Below are 26,906 nucleotides of genomic sequence, written 5' to 3'. Positions count from 1 at the left end.
TGACTGTGCATTCACCCAGACTCCGGTGTCTGTGGGGCTGGGATTGACCGTGCACTAACCCAGACTCCGGGGTCTGTGGGGCTGGGATTGACTGTGCATTCACCCAGACTCCGGGGTCTGTGGGGCTGGGATTGACTGTGCATTAGCCCAGACTCCGGGGTCTGTCGGGCTGGGATTGACTGTGCATTCACCCAGGCTCCGGGGTCTGTGGGGCTGGGATTGACTGTGCATTCACCCAGACTCCGGGGTCTGTGGGGCTGGGATTGACTGTGCATTCACCCAGACTCTGGAGTCTGTGGGGCTGGATTGACTGTGCATTCACCCAGACTCAGGTGTCTGTGGGGCTGGGATTGACTGTGCCTTCACCCAGACTCCGGGGTCTGTGGGGCTGGGATTGACTGTGCATTCACCCAGACTCCGGGGTCTGTGGGGCTGGGATTGACTGTGCATTCACCCAGACTCCGGGGTCTGTGGGGCTGGGATTGACTGTGCATTCACCCAGACTCCGGGGTCTGTGGGGCTGGGATTGACTGTGCATTCACCCAGACTCCGGGGTCTGTGGGGCTGGGATTGACTGTGCATTCACCCAGACTCCGGGGTCTGTGGGGCTGGGATTGACCGTGCACTAACCCAGAATCCGGGGTCTGTGGGGCTGGGATTGACTGTGCATTCACCCAGACTCCGGGGTCTGTGGAGCTGGGATTGACTGTGCATTCACCCAGACTCTGGGGTCTGTGGAGCTGGGATTGACTGTGCATTCACCCAGACTCCGGTGTCTGTGGGGCTGGGATTGACCGTGCACTAACCCAGACTCCGGGGTGTGTGGGGCTGGGATTGACTGTGCATTCACCCAGACTCCGGGGTCTGTGGGGCTGGGATTGACTGTGCATTAGCCCAGACTCCGGGGTCTGTCGGGCTGGGATTGACTGTGCATTCACCCAGGCTCCGGGGTCTGTGGGGCTGGGATTGACTGTGCATTCACCCAGACTCTGGAGTCTGTGGGGCTGGATTGACTGTGCATTCACCCAGACTCAGGTGTCTGTGGGGCTGGGATTGACTGTGCCTTCACCCAGACTCCGGGGTCTGTGGGGCTGGGATTGACTGTGCATTCACCCAGACTCCGGGGTCTGTGGGGCTGGGATTGACTGTGCATTCACCCAGACTCCGGGGTCTGTGGGGCTGGGATTGACTGTGCATTCACCCAGACTCCGGGGTCTGTGGGGCTGGGATTGACTGTGCATTCACCCAGACTCTGGGGTCTGTGGGGCTGGGATTGACTGTGCATTCACCCAGACTCCGGGGTCTGTGGGGCTGGGATTGACTGTGCATTCACCCAGACTCCGGGGTCTGTGGGGCTGGGATTGACTGTGCATTCACCCAGACTCCGGGGTCTGTGGGGCTGGGATTGACTGTGCATTCGCCCAGACTCCCGGGTCTGTGGGGCTGGGATTGACTGTGCATTCACCCAGACTCCGGGGTCTGTGGGGCTGGGATTGACTGTGCATTCACCCAGACTCCGGGGTCTGTGGAGCTGGGATTGACTGTGCATTCACCCAGACTCCGGGGTCTGTGGGGCTGGGATTGACTGTGCATTCACCCAGACTCCGGGGTCTGTGGGGCTGGGATTGACCGTGCACTAACCCAGACTCCGGGATCTGTGGGGCTGGGATTGACTGTGCATTCACCCAGACTCCGGGGTCTGTGGGGCTGGGATTGACTGTGCATTCACCCAGACTCCGGGGTCTGTGGGGCTGGGATTGACTGTGCATTCAACCAGACTCCGGGGTCTGTGGGGCTGGGATTGACTGTGCATTCACCCAGACTCCGGGGTCTGTGGGGCTGGGATTGACTGTGCATTCACCCAGACTCCGGGGTTCTGTGGGGCTGGGATTGACCGTGCACTAACCCAGAATCCGGGGTCTGCGGGGCTGGGATTGACTGTGCATTCACCCAGACTCCGGGGTCTTTGGAGATGGGATTGACTGTGCATTCACCCAGACTCTGGGGTCTGTGGAGCTGGGATTGACTGTGCATTCACCCAGACTCCGGGGTCTGTGGGGCTGGGATTGACCGTGCACTAACCCAGACTCCGGGGTCTGTGGGGCTGGGATTGACTGTGCATTCATCCAGACTCCGGGGTCTGTGGGGCTGGGATTGACTGTGCATTAGCCCAGACTCCGGGGTCTGTCGGGCTGGGATTGACTGTGCATTCACCCAGGCTCCGGGGTCTGTGGGGCTGGGATTGACTGTGCATTCACCCAGACTCCGGGGTCTGTGGGGCTGGGATTGACTGTGCATTCACCCAGACTCTGGAGTCTGTGGGGCTGGATTGACTGTGCATTTACCCAGACTCAGGTGTCTGTGGGGCTGGGATTGACTGTGCCTTCACCCAGACTCCGGGGTCTGTGGGGCTGGGATTGACTGTGCATTCACCCAGACTCCGGGGTCTGTGGGGCTGGGATTGACTGTGCATTCACCCAGACTCCGGGGTCTGTGGGGCTGGGATTGACTGTGCATTCACCCAGACTCCGGGGTCTGTGGGGCTGGGATTGACTGTGCATTCACCCAGACTCCGGGGTCTGTGGGGCTGGGATTGACTGTGCATTCACCCAGACTCCGGGGTCTGTGGGGCTGGGATTGACTGTGCATTCACCCAGACTCCGGGGTCTGTGGGGCTGGGATTGACTGTGCTTTCGCCCAGACTCCGGGGTCTGTGGGGCTGGGATTGACTGTGCCTTCACCCAGACTCCGGGGTCTGTGGGGCTGGGATTGACTGTGCATTCGCCCAGACTCCGGGATATGGGGCTGGGATTGACCGTGCACTAACCCAGACTCCGGGGTCTGTGGGGCTGGGATTGACTGTGCATTCACCCAGACTCCGGGGTCGGTGGGGCTGGGATTGACTGTGCATTCACCCAGACTCCGGGGTCTGTGGGGCTGGGATTGACTGTGCATTCGCCCAGACTCCAGGGTCTGTGGGGCTGAGATTGACCGTACACTAACCCAGACTCCGGGGTCTGTGGGGCTGGGATTGACTGTGCATTCGCCCAGACTCTGGGGTCTGTGGGGCTGGGATTGCCTGTGCATTCACCCAGACTCCGGGGTCTGTGGGGCTGGGATTGACTGTGCATTCACCCAGACTCCGGGGTCTGTGGGGCAGGGATTGACTGTGCATTCACCCAGACTCCGGGGTCTGTGGAGCTGGGATTGACTGTGCATTCACCCAGACTCCGGGGTCTGCGGGGCTGGGATTGACTGAGCATTCACCCAGACTCCGGGGTCTGTGGGGCTGGGATTGACCGTGCACTAACCCAGACTCCGGGATCTGTGGGGCTGGGATTGACTGTGCATTCACCCAGACTCCGGGGTCTGTGGGGCTGGGATTGACTGTGCATTCACCCAGACTCCGGGGTCTGTGGGGCTGGGATTGACTGTGCATTCAACCAGACTCCGGGGTCTGTGGGGCTGGGATTGACTGTGCATTCACCCAGACTCCGGGGTCTGTGGGGCTGGGATTGAGTGTGCATTCACCCAGACTCCGGGGTCTGTGGGGCTGGGATTGACCGTGCACTAACCCAGAATCCGGGGTCTGTGGGGCTGGGATTGACTGTGCATTCACCCAGACTCCGGGGTCTGTGGAGCTGGGATTGACTGTGCATTCACCCAGACTCTGGGGTCTGTGGAGCTGGGATTGACTGTGCATTCACCCAGACTCCGGTGTCTGTGGGGCTGGGATTGACCGTGCACTAACCCAGACTCCGGGGTCTGTGGGGCTGGGATTGACTGTGCATTCACCCAGACTCCGGGGTCTGTGGGGCTGGGATTGACTGTGCATTAGCCCAGACTCCGGGGTCTGTCGGGCTGGGATTGACTGTGCATTCACCCAGGCTCCGGGGTCTGTGGGGCTGGGATTGACTGTGCATTCACCCAGACTCCGGGGTCTGTGGGGCTGGGATTGACTGTGCATTCACCCAGACTCTGGAGTCTGTGGGGCTGGATTGACTGTGCATTCACCCAGACTCAGGTGTCTGTGGGGCTGGGATTGACTGTGCCTTCACCCAGACTCCGGGGTCTGTGGGGCTGGGATTGACTGTGCATTCACCCAGACTCCGGGGTCTGTGGGGCTGGGATTGACTGTGCATTCACCCAGACTCCGGGGTCTGTGGGGCTGGGATTGACTGTGCATTCACCCAGACTCCGGGGTCTGTGGGGCTGGGATTGACTGTGCATTCACCCAGACTCCGGGGTCTGTGGGGCTGGGATTGACTGTGCATTCACCCAGACTCCGGGGTCTGTGGGGCTGGGATTGACCGTGCACTAACCCAGAATCCGGGGTCTGTGGGGCTGGGATTGACTGTGCATTCACCCAGACTCCGGGGTCTGTGGAGCTGGGATTGACTGTGCATTCACCCAGACTCTGGGGTCTGTGGAGCTGGGATTGACTGTGCATTCACCCAGACTCCGGTGTCTGTGGGGCTGGGATTGACCGTGCACTAACCCAGACTCCGGGGTCTGTGGGGCTGGGATTGACTGTGCATTCACCCAGACTCCGGGGTCTGTGGGGCTGGGATTGACTGTGCATTAGCCCAGACTCCGGGGTCTGTCGGGCTGGGATTGACTGTGCATTCACCCAGGCTCCGGGGTCTGTGGGGCTGGGATTGACTGTGCATTCACCCAGACTCTGGAGTCTGTGGGGCTGGATTGACTGTGCATTCACCCAGACTCAGGTGTCTGTGGGGCTGGGATTGACTGTGCCTTCACCCAGACTCCGGGGTCTGTGGGGCTGGGATTGACTGTGCATTCACCCAGACTCCGGGGTCTGTGGGGCTGGGATTGACTGTGCATTCACCCAGACTCCGGGGTCTGTGGGGCTGGGATTGACTGTGCATTCACCCAGACTCCGGGGTCTGTGGGGCTGGGATTGACTGTGCATTCACCCAGACTCTGGGGTCTGTGGGGCTGGGATTGACTGTGCATTCACCCAGACTCCGGGGTCTGTGGGGCTGGGATTGACTGTGCATTCACCCAGACTCCGGGGTCTGTGGGGCTGGGATTGACTGTGCATTCACCCAGACTCCGGGGTCTGTGGGGCTGGGATTGACTGTGCATTCGCCCAGACTCCCGGGTCTGTGGGGCTGGGATTGACTGTGCATTCACCCAGACTCCGGGGTCTGTGGGGCTGGGATTGACTGTGCATTCACCCAGACTCCGGGGTCTGTGGGGCTGGGATTGACTGTGCATTCGCCCAGACTCCGGGATTTGGGGCTGGGATTGACCGTGCACTAACCCAGACTCCGGGGTCTGTGGGGCTGGGATTGACTGTGCATTCACCCAGACTCCGGGGTCTGTGGGGCTGGGATTGACTGTGCATTAGCCCAGACTCCGGGGTCTGTCGGGCTGGGATTGACTGTGCATTCACCCAGGCTCCGGGGTCTGTGGGGCTGGGATTGACTGTGCATTCACCCAGACTCTGGAGTCTGTGGGGCTGGATTGACTGTGCATTCACCCAGACTCAGGTGTCTGTGGGGCTGGGATTGACTGTGCCTTCACCCAGACTCCGGGGTCTGTGGGGCTGGGATTGACTGTGCATTCACCCAGACTCCGGGGTCTGTGGGGCTGGGATTGACTGTGCATTCACCCAGACTCCGGGGTCTGTGGGGCTGGGATTGACTGTGCATTCACCCAGACTCCGGGGTCTGTGGGGCTGGGATTGACTGTGCATTCACCCAGACTCTGGGGTCTGTGGGGCTGGGATTGACTGTGCATTCACCCAGACTCCGGGGTCTGTGGGGCTGGGATTGACTGTGCATTCACCCAGACTCCGGGGTCTGTGGGGCTGGGATTGACTGTGCATTCACCCAGACTCCGGGGTCTGTGGGGCTGGGATTGACTGTGCATTCGCCCAGACTCCCGGGTCTGTGGGGCTGGGATTGACTGTGCATTCACCCAGACTCCGGGGTCTGTGGGGCTGGGATTGACTGTGCATTCACCCAGACTCCGGGGTCTGTGGGGCTGGGATTGACTGTGCATTCGCCCAGACTCCGGGATTTGGGGCTGGGATTGACCGTGCACTAACCCAGACTCCGGGGTCTGTGGGGCTGGGATTGACTGTGCATTCGCCCAGACTCCGGGGTCTGTGGGGCTGGGATTGACTGTGCATTCACCCAGACTCCTGGGTCTGTGGGGCTGGGATTGACTGTGCATTCGCCCAGACTCCAGGGTCTGTGGGGCTGGGATTGACCGTGCACTAACCCAGACTCCGGGGTCTGTGGGGCTGGGATTGACTGTGCATTCGCCCAGACTCCGGGGTCTGTGGGGCTGGGATTGACTGTGCATTCACCCAGACTCCGGGGTCTGTGGGGCTGGGATTAACTATGCATTCACCCAGACACCGGGGTCTGTGGGGCTGGGATTGACCGTGCACTAACCCAGACTCCGGTGTCTGTGGGGCTGGGATTGACTGTGCATTCGCCCAGGGTGTCATAACAATCCATACTATACAAACATAACGCATTTCACTCAGCCATTAAAGCACTTACTGTGGTTAAAATAAATAAAAACAGCAAGTTAAATTGACATCATGTTACTTAATAAGCTTGTGGCATTGGAACAGCAGACTTGTTGAACAGATTTTTCCCAGCAATCGGCATTCTAAATTGCTGGCCCGAAGAGAGACTTTAAAATTGATGATATGAAGAGTGAGAGGGATCACCGATGAGGGCCTGATCTTTCTTCTTAACTGCTTTGTTAATTAAATTAATTAGCATGCATTTATCCTGATAGTAAACAGGGGATATCGAGGAGAAAGTAAGTGAAAGTACAGAGCTAAAGTCATTAGTCCCTTGGTAGCTTAAAGCTGACGAACGTAGGTGGAGTCAGAATTGAAAAACTTAGGTAGGTAGAATCAGAATCGATAAACTATTGTCCAGTTTCGGAGATCAGCTGTGGGTGAGCAAAGATCAGAATCGATTTGAAGGCCAACGTAACAGAGGATACACTGATGGAGAAATTCCCTTTGGAATGAGGATCCAGGAGGTGTGCAGAATCAGTTCCAGGAAAGAACGACAAAGGTAAAGTTGGAGGCCACCATATGATCCAGAAGCAGCAAAGAGATCAGTCCAGGACAGAGTAACTCCAGCCAAGAACCAGGCGAACCAAAGGTGCTAAACCAGTAGAGTGAGTCCAATCAGTGGCTCAGCTGGGGACTACAGAGCCTTCAGACCCTCAATCATATCAGCAATGGGGAAAGGGCTAAAACTGATCAAAAATACTTTAAACTACAAGCATCAGATCAGATCAGAGGTGCAGCAGCTGAGTTTTAAGGTGTCATCCTGTGGAGTCTTGCTCAGTATTGGAATCCCAAAACATCTCAACTGTGGTGAGGTCTGAAATTCTTCACTCAGCAAACACTATCAAACAACAGATTGAACTGGTTATTTGTATTAGTCATAGAATTGCTACAGTGCAGAAGGAGGCCCATTTAGTGCACCGACCCGCTGAAAGAGGGCCCACGACCCCGGCCTGTCCCCACAACCCTACCTAACCTGTACATCTTTGGACCCTAGAGGGCAATTTAGCATGGCCAATCCACCTAACCTGCATATTTTTGGACTGTGGAGGAAACCGGAGCACCCGGAGGAAACTCACGCAGGTACAGGGAGAAAGTGGAAACTCCACACAGACAGTGACCCAAGGCAGGAATTGAACCCGGATTCGTGGTGCTGTGAGGCAATAGTGCTAACCACTGTGCCACCCCTGTTGTCCCTTTGTATTATTTTACCAACATGATGAAATAACTCATTGCATGTGAGGTGAATTGCAATGTTCAAAAGAGAGGTATTAATCTTTCCCACAGTGATATAGTCATGTTGAAATTAACATTTCCGATCAAAGTGGAGCAATTGGGAGGCCAGGACCTAAAATTATTCTTTTAGCAATCTGTGAATGAAATCATATCAAAACACAGCTTTAAAATATTCATTTATATCAATGCAGATTCATCTTCAAGCCATTAATTACTGAGGGAAGCAAGAATTTTCTCCAACTTAATAAAGAGAAAACTTAATCCCCCTCGATGCCCCAAACAATGGAGGGGATATCTGTGAAAGTCTCGGCCACCTTGTCGACCTAAGGAACAATACATTATCTTGCAGAACAAGCCTGTTAGAGGATCAAGTGCACTGGATCAAAAGAGTGAAATGTTTTTAGTGCAAAGAGATATTTTGTGGGTCACTCTCCCCAATTGTAAACTGCACAGGCAGTGCTGCCCATTTACATTAGAGTACTGTGAAGCTGACTAAGCCCGACAGACTGTTCCTTGTAGGTTTAGTGGGGTCCTGCTCAGATGCTTTTTATCGCTTTGGGACAGATTTGGGCCACTCGATTGTTACACAAATTTCATGTCAAGCGTGTCCTATATATTTCTTCTCGGCATAAAATTGCACAACCATAAGAATTAACTGTGATGCTATTGTCAAAGCATCTCAAATAACCTGAACATTTATGCTTTGATGCATTATGAGAGGACAGCACATATTTAGCTTAAGCACATACTTAGCATTTAATATAAATATAAATTCTGTAATATTTCACTTTTTTGCATAGATCAATTTGCAAAAGGCCAGGCTGCTGAATAGGAATGACAGAGCAAAGACGCATAGTCCTGGCCTTCTAACCTGCACCTCTTATTGTTCATTGTATAAATTAAGGTTAAGTGACAACAGCTGGGGAGCATCCATTGGATAATAACTTGTGCATATATGAAAAAACACTCAGGGTGTTGCATAGAAGATTACACAGGTCATTAACAGGTCCAGCCAGTAGGCAGCTTAGAATGTTGTTCATCCTGACTGCTCCTCTTCTGTGGTTATGTCGGCGCCTGGGTGTCTGTTATAAAGTAAGTAAACTAAAGTTGCCATAGTCCCAGATGACCATAGATTGCTTTCCTCTAGGAGGGGGAGAACTGACTGGTGGTGATTTAACCTGAGGATCACCACACCTCAGGTGAGAGACAAGGTTGAGAAGGCAGGCCTTTATGAATAACTTCAGCCGGTATGGGAATTGAACCTGCACTATTGGCCTTACTCTGCATCATAAACTAGATGTCCAGCCAACTGAGCTAAACCAAGCTAACCCACATGAGACCTATGGGGTCAGACCAATTAGCCTTCCCGTGAGTCTCATTGAGTACGAGCTTTCCCATTGAGGGGTGGGGGCCCCATCAGCGGAGTAATGGACTCTGTATAAAAGGCTCAGCCAGAATGGGAGCTGAGCAGAGTAGGCCCGGCAGGGCCTTTAAGTGTATTGTGTAAACAGTTACTTTACAATAAAAATCAGTTTTTTTATGCCACTCGTGTGACTCTTCTACGGCCCCTAAATTGGTAATGAGGATGAAAGTGGAGCACTGCTAACTGTTAGATGCATGGTCATTTCTACTCATACCACTGGGACAAGGTTTGCACTAATTTCAAAATGCAGCTCTTTGGGAGACTTGATGTGTTCGATGCAAGTGTAGAGGATTGGACACACAGCTTTTGCATTTCTTTTTCCAGGCTAAAGCTATAAACGGTGATGAACACCAGACAGTGATACTGTGACTGCCTGTGCAGCACCCACTAAAAAGTATGCTAAAAAGCCTAATGTACCCTGCATCCCTGCACTCCAAATCATTTGAAAGACTGGTAATGCTAGTGGTGAACCATTACGACCCCAAGCCGTCAGTCATCGTGCAACGGTACCATTTCAACATGGCTGAAAGTACCCTAGGAGAGTCTGTAACCGAGTTCTTGACGCATTTGAGAAAACCAGCTGAATTTTGAGTGTAGCCCTTCTCTTCCTAAAATGTTACGGGGCCAATTGTTTGTGACGTGAAAAGCAAGGCAACTCAACAAAAGTTACTCGCTGAATCATTGCTAGACCTGAAGAAGGTCATAAAAGTACAGACAAGAGAGTGCAGGAGCTTCAAAGGATGGAATTAAATAGTGTGGGACATGCTCCCTCCTGGCATACAGCATCCCATAAAATGAGAACCCCCCGGAACACGATGGTCGGCCAGGCAAGATCTATCGCCCGACTCCGTAGAGGAAGACCCCAGACAATGCGGGGCATGCGGCTGGAGGAACTGTAGGCAGCGGAAATTGCAGGACAACCAGCAAACGCCCGCCCCACCCAAGGTAGGCGTCAAACCTGATCCCGCACATTTCTCTTGGAGCAGCGCGTTGATGAATGCATACAGCAGTACTGCCTTGCGGCACCCAAAGTGGCCCCCATTAGGATTATCATTCAGGTAAAACGGTCACTTTCTTGAAATGGAATTGGACACGGGAGCCGCTGTCTCAGTCACTTGCAAACAAACATTTGAAAAGATTAAGTCAAGAGTGTACGAGATACGGAGGGAAGACTCGCCATATGCAAGGGAGAACCGCTTGCCACAACGGGGCCCACAATGACCCCAGTCTGTGAGGCTACTGCAGATTGTAGTGAAAGGACATGACCCTAGCTTCCTAGGACATTACTGGCTGCAGCACCTTCAACTTAATTGACAGCATATTTTCCAGATGGGCTCCGGAGGCCTCTTACGAGGCATTGGGGTTATACCCTGTTGCTAACTTTGCCTTAGTTTAATTGCTCTGAGTCGCCAGGTACCTTTATGATACCGCCACGTGGTTCAAGTCCGAGTAATGATCAATAATCCAATACACCGATTAGTAAGATTTAAATCAAAGCACATTTATTATACACAGTAATCACTACTCATGCATAAATTCTACGTCAAAGCTACATGTACAACTAACAGGCCTATACTTAGCTTGGAACTGGCCCACCAGGTCAGGGAAACAAATGGCCTTTCGTTCGGGTTCTGAGCCAGCAGGATTCGAAGTTGGTACAGGTTGATAGCTAGGAGCGCCTATCTCGTAGCGAGCGTTGAAGTAAGACTTACAGGTTCGATCGGCTGCTGCAGAGTAACGAGAGCTGAAGAGAGCATGCCTTGAACTTGGGGCTCAATTCTTATAGTCCCCAGGGGCTTCCTGCCTTTCGGGGCGGACCCTGTACCTGGTTCCAAGTGATTGGACTTTGTCCCAATCACTTGGTTCGATTTTCTCCAATGCTGGAGCGGTTCCCTGATCGATGGGCGGTCTTGAGGTGGTCGTTCACCTCCTTTTGTGTCGGCTCCTGCTGGCGCCGAAGAGTCTGGTTTTGCTTTGTGTGTCTAAATGTTGCTTGTTGTTCCTGGGAATTGCTCATTAGTATGCAGATGGCTGGTGTTTTGTTATGCTGATGGTTGCTGGTATCGATCATGTCTGGCCTTTCCAGAGGTAAAGACACAGTCAACCTGCAGCTGCTTGTTTTTGTCCTGTTGGCTGACTTTCCCATCAGCCTTTGCCGTTCGCCATTTTGAATTGGGAGTTGGCCATTTTAAGTGACTACAACCCCAAAGTTTTCCAAGCCGGTTAAGGGAAAATCAAGGGAGCCAGGCCTAATATTCATGTAGACCCTGAGGCACAGCCTAGTTTCGAGGGAATAGTCTCGGGTGGAACATTGGAGTGGTGAGTATATAAAGTAACTTACCTTGGGGATTTGCGGCCTAGTCTTGAGGGAGTGGACTCAGAGCGTGGAGCATTGGAGCGGCGCATATCGGGGATAGCACTGAAGCAGTAAAAACTGAAAAACTGACGTCACAGCAAAGCTGTGACTTGATTGGCTGGTCAGGAATCTTTGCTAAATTTTAAAAACACACTGCAAAACTAATTAGTTAATTAATTAACTAGGTAGAGATGGTTGGGCAGGCGATATGCTGTAGCTGCATGATGTGGGAGCTTTGGCAGATCCCATTGCGAGCTGCAGTAACCACATCTGCAGCAAGTGTTGGTTGCTCGAGGAATTCCGACTCAGAATTGATAAGTTGGAGTCTGAGCTTCAGACACTGTGGCACATCCGGGAGTGGGAGAGTTATCTTGACACTTTGTTCCAGGAGGCAGTCACACCCCGTAGATTAAGTACCTCAAACTCAGCCAGCGGTCAGGGACAGCAGGGTGTGTCTGCGAGTGAGGCAGGTAGAAGGATCATGAATTCAGAAATGGAGGAGCCTCCGCTCTTGACCTAGTCCAACAGGTTTGAGGTACTTGCTCCCTGTGTGAATGAGGAAAGGGGCTGTCGGGAGGATGAGCTCGCCGACCACTGCACCGTGTTACAAGCGGCGATTCAAGCAGGGGGGAGCAAAAAGTCGAGTGGTAGTTTTAGGGGATTCTATAATCACATCCTTTGCAAGCAGGACCGAGAGACCCACATGGTATGTTGCCTGCCTGGTGCCATGGTGAGGGATGTCTCTAACCGGCTTGAAATGATATTGGAGTAGGAGGGGAAGGATCCAGTTGCAGTTGTCCATGTTGGCACAAACAACAAAGACAAGACTTGGAAAGAGGACCTGTTTGGATTTATCAGGAACTAGGAATAAAATTAAAGAACAGGTCCTCAAGAGTTATAATCTCTGAATTACTACCAGAGCCACGTGCAAATTGGCATAGGGATGAGGAAATTAGGGAAGTAAACACGTGGCTAAAGGAGTGGTGCGGAAAGAGGACTTCCATTTCATGGGGCATTGGCACCTGTATTGGAAGAGGAGGGATCTGTACCGTTGGGACGGTCTCCACCTCAACCCATCTGGGACCAGTGTTCTTGTGGAAATGACAAATAGGGTAGTCACAAGGACTTTAAACTAGCAAATGGGAGGGAAAAAAGGGTAAAATTACAAGAAGTATAATTGTTAATGGGAACCAAAGCAGCTCGACAGCATGTGAGGAGAAAGTAGAGGTTATTAGGATGGACAGACAGGGCTAATCTAACGACTATGGAGGGGAAAGGAAGTGTAAAAAATCAAAGTGTAAGGTGACTATGGGAGTGAAAGTTAGGGGTGAGGCTAAGTGTTATCAGAGATTAATAAAGCAGGTCAAAATGTGTGAAAAGCGTAGTGCACAATAAAATCCTGCAAGAGAAATACAAATCAGTAGGACATATTTTGAAACATTGTACCTAAATGCAAGCAGTATTCGGAATAAGGTCAATGGGCTGACGGCACAAATTGAGACAAATGGGTATGATTTGGTGAGGATTACTGAAAGATGGTTGCAGGAGGATCGGGCTGGGGATTGAATGTCCAAGGGTAGTCAGCATTCCGAAATGGCTTTTGGTAAGTAGTCATTTTAATTTTAATTAAGCAACGGTGATGGCAGAGCTCTGAAATCACTCACCTGATGGATTCTTTCTGGAGATTCAGGGTGAAGACCTTTCTCTGTGCAGTCAGTTTAACCTGCAGAAAGACCCAGTCCAGCACTACCTGCAGCAGAGAGAGCTGTTTGAAAGCCCATTTAAAATTCTCATGTGAAGAACTCTAGATTTAACTCAATGAAACTGATATTCCATCTGGTGTACTCAAGTTAGAATTGAACAGACCTGAGGGGGATCTTCTGTGTGAAAGCCCAGGTCAGTAAAAGTGAAGGTGACTTCTCCAGACGAAGTCTTACAGCCTGAGAGTTCTAATTGAAGGTTCCAAACAGAAGTTCCAAACCAGCTGGTGGTTTCAATACTTTGCGTCCCAGGACGATAGCTGACTCCAAAGACTGCAACCTCAGCAGCAAAGATATTCATCTCTCATTCCCATATTAATCCCCATTATTTTGACTCTTCCCTTCCCCCCTTCCCCACTGTGTCTGTCTTGTGTGTGTGTGTGTGTGGGGGCAGGGGGTGGGGTGGTAAAGGGGGGAATAATTAGATTAGCAGACCGTTGTTCCATTATTGCCAATACATGTTTATCTCTTTTCTTGTTATAAATAAACAGTTATTAAGTTTTACTTACAGATCTGGGGCAGTCAAGGGTCAAAGATCTCAGGCAATATATACAAATTATTGGTTAATACACTTATGTTGGGACTCTGGGGCCTATGGGGCTGGAATTGACTGTGCACTAGCCCAGGGTGTCGTAACATTTACAAAACTTGACATGAGCCACGCATACCTCCAACTGAGGTTGGACCCTGAATCAAGGCAATTTGTGACCATAAATACCCACAGGGGCCTGTATGAGTGTACTAGACTGGCTTTTGGAGTGTCGTCAAAAGAGAAGAGTGCATTTTTCATGCAGGCAAGGTTGTCTCACTGCGGTACTGTGGGTCTACACCCAGTAGAAGAAAAGGTACACGCCATTCAACTAACCCCTACACTGAGAAATACAACTGAGCTGGGCTCATTTCTTGGACTTGTGAATTACAATGGCTAATTAATTCCAGGTCTCGCAACCATACTAGATCCCGAAATATCCCGCTGAAAAGCACCACAGGAAGACGTTTGCTCGAGTAAAGTGACAGCTGACTTAATCCAGCCTGCTGATGAACTGCGATCCCAAAAAAACATTGATCGTCATGTGCGATGCCTCGCCATACTTCATTGGCACGTGTTATCATATCGAATGGATGATGGTTGGGAGTGGCTGATTGCATTCGCTTCCAGAACACAGGGTGAGGCAGAACTACGTGCAAATCGAGAAAGAAGGTCTGGCTGTCGACTTTGCAGTCAAGAAGTTCCATTAGTACGTATATAGATGTTGCTTCACGATATTTACAGACTGCAAATCGTTGCTGGGATCTTCAGGGAAGACAAGGCTATCCCACCTATAGTATTGGCCAGAATCCAGAAATGATGCCAACCATGCTGCCCGACTAAACTACAATCTTCTACACTTCCTGGGTCCGTATCCCTCTATTCCCATCCTATTCATGTATTTGTCAAGATGCCCCTTAAATGTCACTGTCGTCCCTGCTTCCACCACCTCCTCCGGCAGCGAGTTCCAGGCACCCACTACCCTCTGTGTAAAAAACTAACCTCGTACATCTACTCTAAACTTTGCCCCTCGCACCTTAAACCTATGCCCCCTAGTAATTGACCCCTCTACCCTGGGGAAAAGCCTCTGACTATCCCCTCTGTCTATGCCCCTCATAATTTTGTAGACCTCTATCAGGTCACCCCTCAACCTCCGTCGTTTCAGTGAGAACAAACCTAGTTTATTCAACCGCTCCTCATAGCTAAAGCCCTCCATACCAGGCAACATTCTGGTAAATCTCTTCTGCACCCTCTCTAAAGCCTCCACGTCCTTCTGGTACTGTGGCGACCAGAATTGAACACTATACTCCAAGTGTGGCCTAACTAAGGTTCTATACAGCTGCAACATGACTTGCCAATTCTTATGCTCAATGCCCTGGCCAATGAAGGCAAGCATGCCGTGTGCCTTCTTGACTACCTTCTCCACCTGTGTTGCCCCTTTCAATGACCTGTGGACCTGTACTCCTAGATCTCTCTGACTTTCAATGCTCTTGAGGGTTCTACCATTCACTGTATATTCCCAACCTGCATTAGACCTTCCAAAATGCATTACCTCACATTTGTCCGGATTAAACTCCATCTGTCATCTCTCACTGTCTGTGCAGAGTCTGCACGTTCTCCCTGTGTCTGGGTGGGTTTCCTCCGGGAGCTCCGGTTTCCTCCCACAAGTCCCGAAAGACGTGCTGTTAGGTAATTTGGACATTCTGAATTCTCCCTCAGCGTACCCGACCAGACGCCGGAACGTGGCGACTTGGGGATTTTCACAGTGACTTTATTGCAGTGTTAATGTAAGCCTACTTGTGACAATAATAAAGATTATGATTATTAGTAGTTTATTTGATTTTACTCAGTGTGTGAAGAGACACATCTTAAAGTTTTGTTTTCGTTACTGTACCCCTTCAATGAATTGAACATTTGATTATTTGTTAATTTGTTGTTTCGATTGCTCAACAGAGTGTAAAGAGACTTCACTGGCAACATATTTATTCCGTCAGGTGCATGACCTCAGTTATGACCTGCAGCTTCTATTTATAGACCTGAGAGGTCACTGCCTCCTTGCAGGAGTTGCTGCCTTTTAGCAGGAGCGGATCAAAGCCTGGCTTTCGTACGAGTGCTGTTGCACAGGAATCTGCACCTCCACCAGTATGGATTCATGTGGCTGGTGGAAGAGAATTGTTATGGCACAGAAGGAGGCCATCTGGCCCATCGTGTCTACACCGGCTTTCTAAACAAGCATTATGGCCTGGTGCCACTCCCCTGCCTTTTCCCCACACCCCTGCATTTTGTTTCTAATCACCTAATGCTCTCTTGAATGCCCCAAGGCTAGTGCACCAAATTTAAGCGGTCACAGGCGGAATACTGAGGACTATCTGAGGGGTCAGGTTTCGGAGGAGACATTAAACCCAAGGTCCTGTCAGTCCCTCAGGTGAAAGGTAAAGATCCCACAACACAGTTTTGAAGACGAGCAGGAGAGTTCTGTCCTCTGTCCGACCAATAATTATTCCTCAACTCACATAATTAAAACATGGTCATATTGCTGTGTGAGAGATCTTCTAAATTAGCTGCGATACTTCCTGTACCACATCAGCGATTACATTTCAAAAGTATTTGATTGGCTGTAAAGACCCAAAGTGCTTCCCATGAGCATAATCAGATGAAAACTGACGCCAAGGTGCATAAATAGGTGAACAAACATTAAAGGAAAAAAAGAGTAGTGCAGACGTGAAGGGGTTTAGGGAAGAAATTCCAGAATTTTATGCCAAGGCAGCTGAAAGCATGGCGACCAATGGCAGAGCAAAGAGGGTGAACATTCCCTTTCTGAGTTGACCACCATCTTCACCGGGCACAATTCCAGCTTACAGGCCAGGCTCACTGCAAAGTCATGGGAGGGAAATCAAAGCTGCATGTTACAGGACAAAAGTTTTGACAGATGTCTACTCCATTTGATTTTACTGTCTCCATACCACCTAAAAAATGTTTTTATCTTAAACTGAATCTAGCCCATAGTTTCACCAGCCAAAGTATAAAATGTTGCTACCATAGTGTTACCATCTTAGTTGACATTACATCAGCGACTCCAGCCTCTATCCAAACCTACCGGACTGGAGGAGTGAGTGAGTAAAAACCAGTTGTGAAGACTGTAACAGGACACAGAATCGTCGGATATAGAAAGGGTCAGAGATTGGGCAGAGGAAGTTCAATGCAGAAAAATATGAAAATGACCGATTTTAGAAGTAAGAATAGGAAAAGTAAATAGAGACTTCAGAAATGTAAGATGGCAAATGGAGCAGAGGGCTCTTCTTGTGCACGCATACAGGTTTTTAAAAATACAGAGCACAGAGTCGTTAAAATAGACAAACAAATCCTTGGTGTGTCTAGAAAAATAGAATACAAAAGGAAGGAGACAATATTGGAATTTGACAGGATCATAATCACACGACTTGGAATTACTGTGTAGTTTTGGGTACCCTCAAATATAAACAATATAAAAGTATTAGAAGTGTGCACTTTAGATTCACCACAGAAGGATGAGGAGTCAGAATGAGGAAGAGAAACTTGAAAAGTCTGGACATTTTCCCCAAAGCTGCAACGAGTAACTGTGTACGTGAGTGTATGAGAGCATGTGAGTTTGAGTGTGAGAGAGTGTGAGAGTGAGTATGTGTGAGAGTGTGGGTGAGAGGGTGAGAGCCTGGGTGAGTGCATGAGCGTGTCTGAGTGTGAGTGTGTGTGTGTTAGAGTGCGAGTGAGTGCTATGTGAGTGAGTGTGTGTGAAAGTGCAAGCATGTGTGAAAGTGCAAGCGTGTGTGAGAGTGAGTGCGTGTGAGAGTGTGGGTGAATGTGTGTGGAAGAGAGTGTGAGTGAATGCATGAGATGTGGCTGCGTGCATGAGACTGTGAGTGTATGAGAGTATGGGTGTGTGCGTGTGAGAGTGGGTGAGAGTGTGAGTAAGACTGTGGGTGAAAGTGTGGGTGAGTGCGTGAGTGTGAGTGTGAGAGAGTGTGGGTGAGTGTGTGAGAATGTGAGTGAGAATGTGAGTGAGAGTGTGGGTGTGTGCGTGAGAGTATCAGTGAGAATGTGTGGGTGAGTGCGTGAGAGTGTGAGTGAGAGTAGGGGTTAGTGTGTGAGTGAGAGTGTAGGTGAGTGTGTGAGAATGTGAGTGAGAATGTGTGAGAGTGTGGGTGAGTGCGTGAGTGTGAGTGAGAATGTGTGAGAATGTGGGTGAGTGCATGAGAGTGTGAGTGAGTGCGTGAGAATGTGAGTGAGAGTGTGAGTGAGAGTGTGGGTGTGTGCGTGAGAATGTGAGTGAGAGTGTGGGTGAGTGCGTGAGAATGTGTGAGAGTGTGAGTGAGAGTGTGGGTGAGTGCGTGAGAATGTGTGAGAGTGTGAGTGAGAGTGTGGGTGAGTGCGTGAGAATATGTGAGAGTGTGAGAGAGTGTGGGTGAGTGCGTGAGAATGTGAGTGAGAGTGTGGGTGAGTGCGTGAGAATGTGTGAGAGTGTGAGTGAGAGTGTGGGTGAGTGCGTGAGAATGTGTGAGAGTGTGAGTGAGAGTGTGGGTGAGTGCGTGAGAATGTGTGAGAGTGTGAGTGAGAGTGTGGGTGAGTGCGTGAGAATGTGTGAGAGTGTGAGAGAGTGTGGGTGAGTGCGTGAGAATGTGAGTGAGAGTGTGAGTGAGAGTGTGGGTGTGTGCGTGAGAATGTGTTAGAGTGTGAGTGAGAGTGTGGGTGAGTGCGTGAGAATGTGTGAGAGTGTGAGAGAGTGTGGGTGAGTGCGTGAGAATGTGTGAGAGTGTGAGTGAGAGTGTGGGTGAGTGCGTGAGAGTGAGAGTGGGGCTGAGTGCGTGAGAGTGAGAGTGAGAGTGTGAGTGAGAGTGTGGGTGTGTGCGTGAGAATGTGAGTGAGAGTGTGGGTGAGTGCGTGAGAATGTGTGAGAGTGTGAGTGAGCGTGTGGGTGAGTGCGTGAGAATGTGTGAGAGTGTGAGTGAGAGTGTGGGTGAGTGCATGAGAATGTGTGAGAGTGTGAGTGAGAGTGTGGGTGAGTGCGTGAGAATGTGAGAGAGTGTGGGTGAGTGCGTGAGAATGTGAGTGAGAGTGTGAGAGAGTGTGGGTGAGTGCGTGAGAATGTGAGTGAGAGTGTGAGTGAGAGTGTGGGTGAGTGCGTGAGAATGTGTGAGAGTGTGAGTGAGAGTGTGGGTGAGTGCGTGAGAATGTGTGAGAGTGTGAGTGAGAGTGTGGGTGAGTGCGTGAGAATGTGTGAGAGTGTGAGAGAGTGTGGGTGAGTGCGTGAGAATGTGAGTGAGAGTGTGAGTGAGAGTGTGGGTGAGTGCGTGAGAATGTGTGAGAGTGTGAGTGAGAGTGTGGGTGAGTGCGTGAGAATGTGAGTGAGAGTGGGGCTGAGTGCGTGAGAGTGAGAGTGAGAGTGTGAGTGAGAGTGTGGGTGTGTGCCTGAGTGTGAGTGAGAATGTGTGAGAGTGTGGGTGAGTGAGTGAGAGTGTGGGTGAGTGCGTGAGAGTGAGAGTGAGAGTGTGGGTGTGTGCGTGAGTGTGAGTGAGAATGTGTGAGAGTGTGGGTGAGTGCGTGAGTGTGAGTGGGAGTGTGGGTGAGTGCGTGAGAATGTGAGCGAGAGTGTGAGTGAGAGTGTGGGTGAGAATGTGTGAGAGTGTGGGTCAGTGAGTGAGAGTGTGTGTGAGTGTGTGAGAATATGAGTAGGAAGGGGGTTCAGTTTGTGAGAATGTGAGTCAGAATGCGAGTGAGAGTGTGTGTGAGTGCGTGAGAGTGTGAGAGAGTGGGGGTGAGTATGTGAGTGAGAGGGTGGGTGGTTGCATGAGAGTGTGAGTGAGAGTGTGTGTGAGTGTGCAGGTGGGTGCGTGACAGTGAAGGTGTGGGTGAGTGCATGAGAGCGAGAGTGTGGGTGGGTGCATGAGTGTGAGGATGTGGGTGAGTGTGTGAGAGTGTGTGAGGGTGTGGGTGCGTGAGAGTGAGAGTGTGGGTGAGTGCGTGAGAGTGTGGGTGGGTGCGTGAGAGTGAGGGTGTGGGTGAGTGCGTGAGAGTGTGGGTGGATGCGTGAGAGAGAGGCTGTGGGTGAGTGTGTGAGAGTGTTTATATTAAGAGAGTTTCCTCTGGCTTTGTTAATTAGAGACTTTCTGTTTAGTTAGTAAGATGATGTGGAGGTTCAGTTTTAGTTTGTGGCTGGAAGGCAATCTGTGAAGTTTCTGAAGAAACACAGACAGAGATTTTGCATTGTCTGACAGGGTTCAGCTCTATCATTTCAACTGTTGCTAACTTATGGTTGGTTCACTTGGCTCTGTTTTATAACCTTTGGTCTCGAGTCGCCAGGTATCTTTACGATACCGCCACGAGGTTCAAGTTCGAGTAATGACCAATAACTCAATACACCGATTAGTAAGATTTAAATCAAAGCACATGTATTATACACAGTAATCGCTACTCATGCACAAATTCTAAGTCTAAGCTACTTCTACAACTAACAGGCCTGTACTTAGCTTCGGACTGGCCCACCAGGTCAGGGGAACAAATGGCCTTTCGTTCGGGTTCTGAGTCTGCGGGATTCGAAGTTGGTACGGATTGATAGCTAGGAGCGCCTATCTCGTAGCGAGCGTTGACTTAAGACTTACGATCTCTCAGCTGCAGTTGAACCGGTCACGGTCAACGTTGGTTCGCGTTGCTGGGTGACCTGGTCAAGAAGAACGATTTGAACTTGGGGGCTTAACTTTATAGTCCCCAGGGTCTTCCCGCCTTTCGGGGCGGACCCCGTACCTGGTTCCAGGTGATTGGACTTAGTTCCAATCGCTTGGTTTGATTTCTCCAATACTGGAGCGGTTCCCTGATCGATGGGCGGTCTTCAGGTGTCTGTTAACCTCTTTTGTGTTGGCTCCTGCTGGCGCCGGAGAGTCTGGCTTAGCTTTGTTTGTCCCAAATGTTGTGATTGTTCCCGGGGATTTCTTATTAGTATGTAGATGGCTGCTACATTATTATGCAGATGGCTGCTTGTATCTATGCTGTCTGGGCTTTTGCAGAGTTTAATACCCAGTAAACTGGCACCTGCTGGTTTCTGCCTGTGTTGGCTGAATTTCCCTGCAGCCTTTGCAGTTCTCCATTTTACATCGGGAGTTGGCCAACTCAGGTGGCTACACGCCCTCCTTGTGATCCTAACGCGAAGCGTGAAGGATCACAGAACTGCGTTGCTTTCCATTCCCTGACCCGGCGAGCACTCTTCTATGGCCTCTACACTGACCATAACTATGCAAAAAATTTTAACTAACAATTCTGAGGGGCGCTATGTCAAACAGGGGCATGCATTACAAAACAAGGAAATGGGAACCTCTAACTATCCTTAATAAACTATACTCACTCAAACATTTCATCACACTACCTTCCTAAACCATACAAACAAAATCATAGCAGTTTTATACACATTTTCTGGCTTGGCAGTCGAGCTCAGGATTGTACAATTGCTCATGAACATTTCTTTATTTACAACAAAACGCAAACGAATGCTCTTTATTATAGATCGCGGGGGTCGGGAGTCTGGTTGTATCCAAAGATAGGGGATCTTATTCTATATACCGGGGTGCGAGCGTGGTAGGCTCTCCTTCCCCATTTTTCTCAGACGAATAGTCTGCACGATGCAGCAGAGTATCGCCAATACCAATAAGGATTCTATCACGTAGGACAGGGAATACCAGGTTATAATCCTGTCACACCAAGATGGTGTGGTGTCGCTTGTGACTGGGCTCTGGGTACTGTGGGGAAGTGAATCATTAACGGCTGGGGGAGGTGAGGTCAGGGGGTTCGCGTTCGCGTGCAACACAATGTCCATTATAACGATGAGCCACGCAGAGGATGTCCTCATGGTTCTTCTTCTTTCACTTCTCTTCTCTTCTCTTCTCCGGTCCTGGAGCTTCTGGAGTTCTGTGTGATCAAGCATAGTGTCTGTGACTATCTTGGTTTAATATCTCGTATGATAGCCTGTCTGTCCTTTAGTGCCAATTACTCCCTTTATAATGTGTGACTCCTTTCATATTTTTTTTCCAAAAACCAAATTTCAGGACAAGACACACTTACAAATAATGAACCAGTGCGAGCCGTCTCGCAGACTGTGCGATTTACCATCCAAATGTAAATAGCATAAGGTTGACAACCGAAGGGTCACCTGAAATAAACAAAACTTTTTTGAACAAAACTTGCCGAAATGAGGTGCGTATGGGCCGCGACGGGTAAGAGTTGGATGGCGTCCCTGGGTCGGACGGTGACCAATGCTGTGTGTGCCCTTCCCGAGCGTAGCTGACCAGAGGGGGGTTCCCAGGCAGGGCGGAGACCAATGCTGGTGGTCGTCGTGGGGGCTGCCTCTTGTGATTACCTTTGAATCAGGAGAGTAGTTATGATTGTTGTCTGCCGACAGACTAGTTCCTCTGAACTATTGACTGGGATAAACTTGTACCTTTAACAGGCAGTGGGCGTTAAAATAGTGGTGGCGTGGGGCCATGAAAACTTTTTAATTCACAAACAACATTTAACATGTATATTAAACAAACAAACATACGACAAACATGGTGCAGGTTCCATCTAATACAGGACATCGTAAATCACATTTGGACTGGGGTGTAACCAGCATATGGAGGGAGTGCAGCGTGACCGAAGAAGAAAGGAAGGAGGAGTGAAACAAAAATGAAGTGGCCTTTCTGGGGTAACGCTGCCATGAGAAGTGGTGGGTAAGCGCTCACAGTTTGCATGGGGCAGCTGGGACCTTGTAGCTCCTGTGGGTGGTGTTCTCCTTCATATCTGGGGGCTAGTCTAGCTGGTGGGGGTCTTCTGCAATCTCGGGCGAAGTGTCCTGACTGCCCACAGTTGCAACATGACCCCTGGGGCACATAAGGTGGAGCAGGCTCTCTGGTGCATTGTTCCCTTGGGTGTGGTTCCCTGGGTGGGGGGTCGGGGCTGTTGGTGTCTTTGCTGGTTCGGGGGGCATTTGTGGACTGATTCCGTTGCTGTTTCAGGGGGGCTTGACATTCTCGTGCGTAATGTCCTAATTGTCCGCAATTGTAACATTCCGGTGGTTTCTGTGGGGGGCTGTTCCTTCCTTTGTTTACCCATGCCGGGTTCTGGTGCGTTTTAACTACATGTATGTCTGCTTCTGCCTGCTGTTCCTCGGGATTTTTTACTGCGGGGTTGTTTTGTACTGACTGCTCCCAGGCGCGGGACAATCTTTTTACGACCCATTTCTCATTATGAGCCTCCTCTGAGGGATCATAATTCGCGCAAGCTTTTTGTCCTGTTTCTGTGACATGGGAGATAAGGGTGCGGGTCCATTTGGCCATGTTGTTTGGGGACAAATGGGCACGGTCTATGTCTCCAAAAACTGCTGCAAAGTGGATCCACAGGCGTCCAGCAAACGCTGTGGGGTGCTCGGATTTCTTTTGCCTACATTTGTTGAGGCCATCTACGGGGTCACCCCGGTTATACCCGATCGCATCCAGGATCGCGGTATGCATTTCTGCAAGGGTGCCTCCTCCTACATTCTGTAGGTCGGGAAGGGCTGCTACGACAGAAGGGTCTAAACTCAAAACTGTGAGCTTTACGTGCTCACGCTCGTCCAGGTCGTACATGGTCGCCTGCTGCTTTACTCTGGCAAAGAAGTGGTGGGGGTCTGAGGTGGGGAGGAACGGTGTGATTTTCTCGCACGCGTCCCCCAATTGGGTCACTGTTAAGGGGCTGGTGTACAGAAATTCCGTATCGTCCGATGTGGCTGTGCGGTGGGTGGTGACTGGGTTAATTGGAGCCTGAACTAACTGTTCTGTGGGGGGTTGGGGCGCTTTCCTCTTTTGGGGCTTTCCCTGCGCACATGTTCCCTGAACATATCTCTGCGCTGTCTCATTTAACTCTTCCCAATCAGGGCCGTCTTCCTCATCTAATTTTGCTCCAAAGGTTTCCTGGAATCCATTTTGGACTGAAAGCAGAGATTGCAGCTCTGCAATCTGCTTCCGGCACTTTGCGTGGTCTAGTGAACTTTTTCTTTGCTCCATGGTGGCAGCATGGAGTGCTCTTAACGCTGCCTTCAGATCACTACACTGCCTCTGGAATGCTTCTACCTGCTTCTCGGTTTCTTCACGTACCAGGACTGCACGTTGCGTGTCCTGATAGGCCTTTTCATACTGGGACTGGAAACTGCTTAAGTGCGCCAGACAAGACTGGTGTGCCCACTTGGCATCATCCACCTCTCCGTCTTTTGCTGCCAATTTCCTCCTTAACTCTAAGTTCTTTCTTTCTACCTCACTGACATCGACCTTACTCATTCGATGTATACCTTCTATCTCTTCCGGAGCGTCCTAACGACCTCCTCTGTGCCTCGCAATTGTGCCAAGCAGGACACGATTGCCATCGGCTTGCGAGCTTTCTTCTCGTGAATCTCGCTCAGGGATCTCCCACCAAGTATGTCCTATACTCCCGGGACCTGTTTCCTCATTGCTACAGAATTCGCTCCAAAGGGGCCATCCTTTCCCTTTGAGGTACTTCCTGATTTCTTCCTCCCATACGGGACATTGTCCTACTCTACTGATTCTGGTCGCTGCGACCGCAAATTCTTCTGGGTTCATGAGGCACTGCATTGCCTGCATTGCCACTTTTCTTGTCCGAATGCTTCTTTTAAATTTGGAACAGGGGAGCTAAGGCGGTGCTGTAATTACGGGTACGGCTTTCGCTAATTTCCGAAGTACAAACTCCCGACAGTTTTGTCGCAACAAAAAATCTATCAGTTTACCTTATAGCCCTGTTAGTTACGCATGCATACACACGCTTCCGAATTATGAGGATTGGTCAGAACTGTTTGAACACTTGTAGTTTTCTGTTCCCAATTGGATCTCTAATTCAAATTTTTGGGTTCTCCCGGAGTGGTGAAGCCACTTCTAGTTCGGGTCCCGTCAGAATGTCGCCAGTAATATGTTGCTAACTTTTGGTTGGTTCACTTGGCTCTGTTTTATAACCTTTGGTCTCGAGTCGCCAGGTATCTTTATGATACCGCCACGAGGTTCAAGTTCGAGTAATGACCAATAACTCAATACATCGATTAGTAAGATTTAAATCAAAGCACATTTATTATACACTGTAATCGCTACTCATGCACAAATTCTAAGTCTAAGCTACTTCTACAACTAACAGGCCTATACTTAGCTTCGGACTGGCCCACCAGGTCAGGGGAACAAATGGCCTTTCGTTCGGGTTCTGAGTCTGCGGGATTCGAAGTTGGTACGGATTGATAGCTAGGAGCGCCTATCTTGTAGCGAGCATTGACTTAAGACTTACGATCTCTCGGCGGCCGTTGAACCGGTCACGGTCAATGTTGGTTCGCTTTGCTGGGTGACCCGGTCAAGAAGAACGATTTGAACTTGGGGGCTTAACTTTATAGTCCCCAGGGTCTTCCCGCCTTTCGGGGCGGACCCCGTACCTGGTTCCAGGTGATTGGACTTCGTTCCAATCGCTTGGTTTGATTTCTCCAATACAGGAGTGGTTGCCTGATCGATGGGCGGTCTTCAGGTGCCCGTTAACCTCTTTTGTGTTGGCTCCTGCTGGGGACGGAGAGTCTGGCTTAGCTTTGTTTGTCCCAAATGTTGTGATTGTTCCCGGGGATTGCTTATTAGTATGTAGATGGCTGCTACATTATTATGCAGATGGCTGCTTGTATCGATGCTGTCTGGGCTTTTGCAGAGTTTAATACCCAGTAAACTGGCACCTGCTGGTTTCTGCCTGTGTTGGCTGAATTTCCCTGCAGCCTTTGCAGTTCTCCATTTTACATCGGGAGTTGGCCAACTCAGGTGGCTACACAACCAGTCTCAAAAGACGTCACTACACAGCGAGTGTTCCTGAGTGCTACCTGTATTTAAAAGTGGATTGGGATCTGAGATGGTTTTGTTGTTTGAGTGGAAATAAAGATAGCAGTTAAGGGTTACTGTATTCACTGCATTGAGAAGTATTGTTCAAAAGATAAATGTGAACTATTTTCTTGTGTGATGTGAAAAATATTTAAATACTGTGTTTGTAATAAAGTTGTTTTAATATACCCGTACCAGCCTCCTCGAACAGGCACCGGAATGTGGCGACTAGGGGCTTTTCACAGTAACTTCATTTGAAGCCTACTTGTGACAATAAGCGATTTTCATTTCATTTCATTTTTCATTTTCATTTCATTTCATTTCATTTCATATACCGGATCCCTATTTTGCGTGGAATCACTCTTGGAGCGAGGTACTCTTTCCTCACAGTTTTACAAAATTAAAATAAAATATTGAGGTTTCTGCCCAGTATTCAAACCACTGTTGGGATCGTAATAATGGCCCACAGAATCCCAAATGGATGCCAATTCTTCAGCTGTTCGATCAACTTTGAGTCTTTCCGAACCGTGTTGGTTCCACACAAAATTACCACCTCTAGTGGATCTGTCCTGGTGGTCGGCAGGACATGCCCAGGGATCATGATGGAGGAGTCCAGGACATTGGTTCTAAGCTATGATTCAGTGTGTATGTAGTCTTCAGGCTGTCCCTTGACTAGCCTGTGGACAGCTCTCCCAATTTTAGTACAAGTCCTCAAATGTTCTTGAGGCTGCGACTTTGCAGGGCCCACTGGGCTTGGTGTGCCTTTGTCGTGTCCAGTTCCAAGGTCAATGTGGGTTTGTCCTTTGGTCTGATGTTTATTATTCTTTTTGTAGTTGTTCGATACAAATGAATGGTTTGCTCGGCCATTCGAGGGGCCAGATGGGGTAAGGCTGACAGACTTCTTTGCCTGGGAGATATTTGTGAAGCAGATGGGCTTTTATTACAGTCTAGCTGTTTCATGGTCACCCTTACTGAGACTAGCTTTTTATTTAATTCCAAATTTTGTTTTGATTAACTGAATTTAAATTCCCAGGTGCCATGGTATAATTTGAAAGCACAGGTTTAATAGGTATATAGTCAAGAGAACGGCAGAGTGGGAATTTTGTTGATACATTATCATGTTTTACAGTATGGTAAGATGGTTTATAGTGG

The sequence above is a fragment of the Scyliorhinus torazame genome, chromosome 13 (genome assembly GCF_047496885.1).
Source record: "Scyliorhinus torazame isolate Kashiwa2021f chromosome 13, sScyTor2.1, whole genome shotgun sequence".
In the NCBI taxonomy this organism is placed as follows: Eukaryota; Metazoa; Chordata; class Chondrichthyes; order Carcharhiniformes; family Scyliorhinidae; genus Scyliorhinus; species Scyliorhinus torazame.
Note: the sequence above shows the minus strand (reverse complement) of the source record.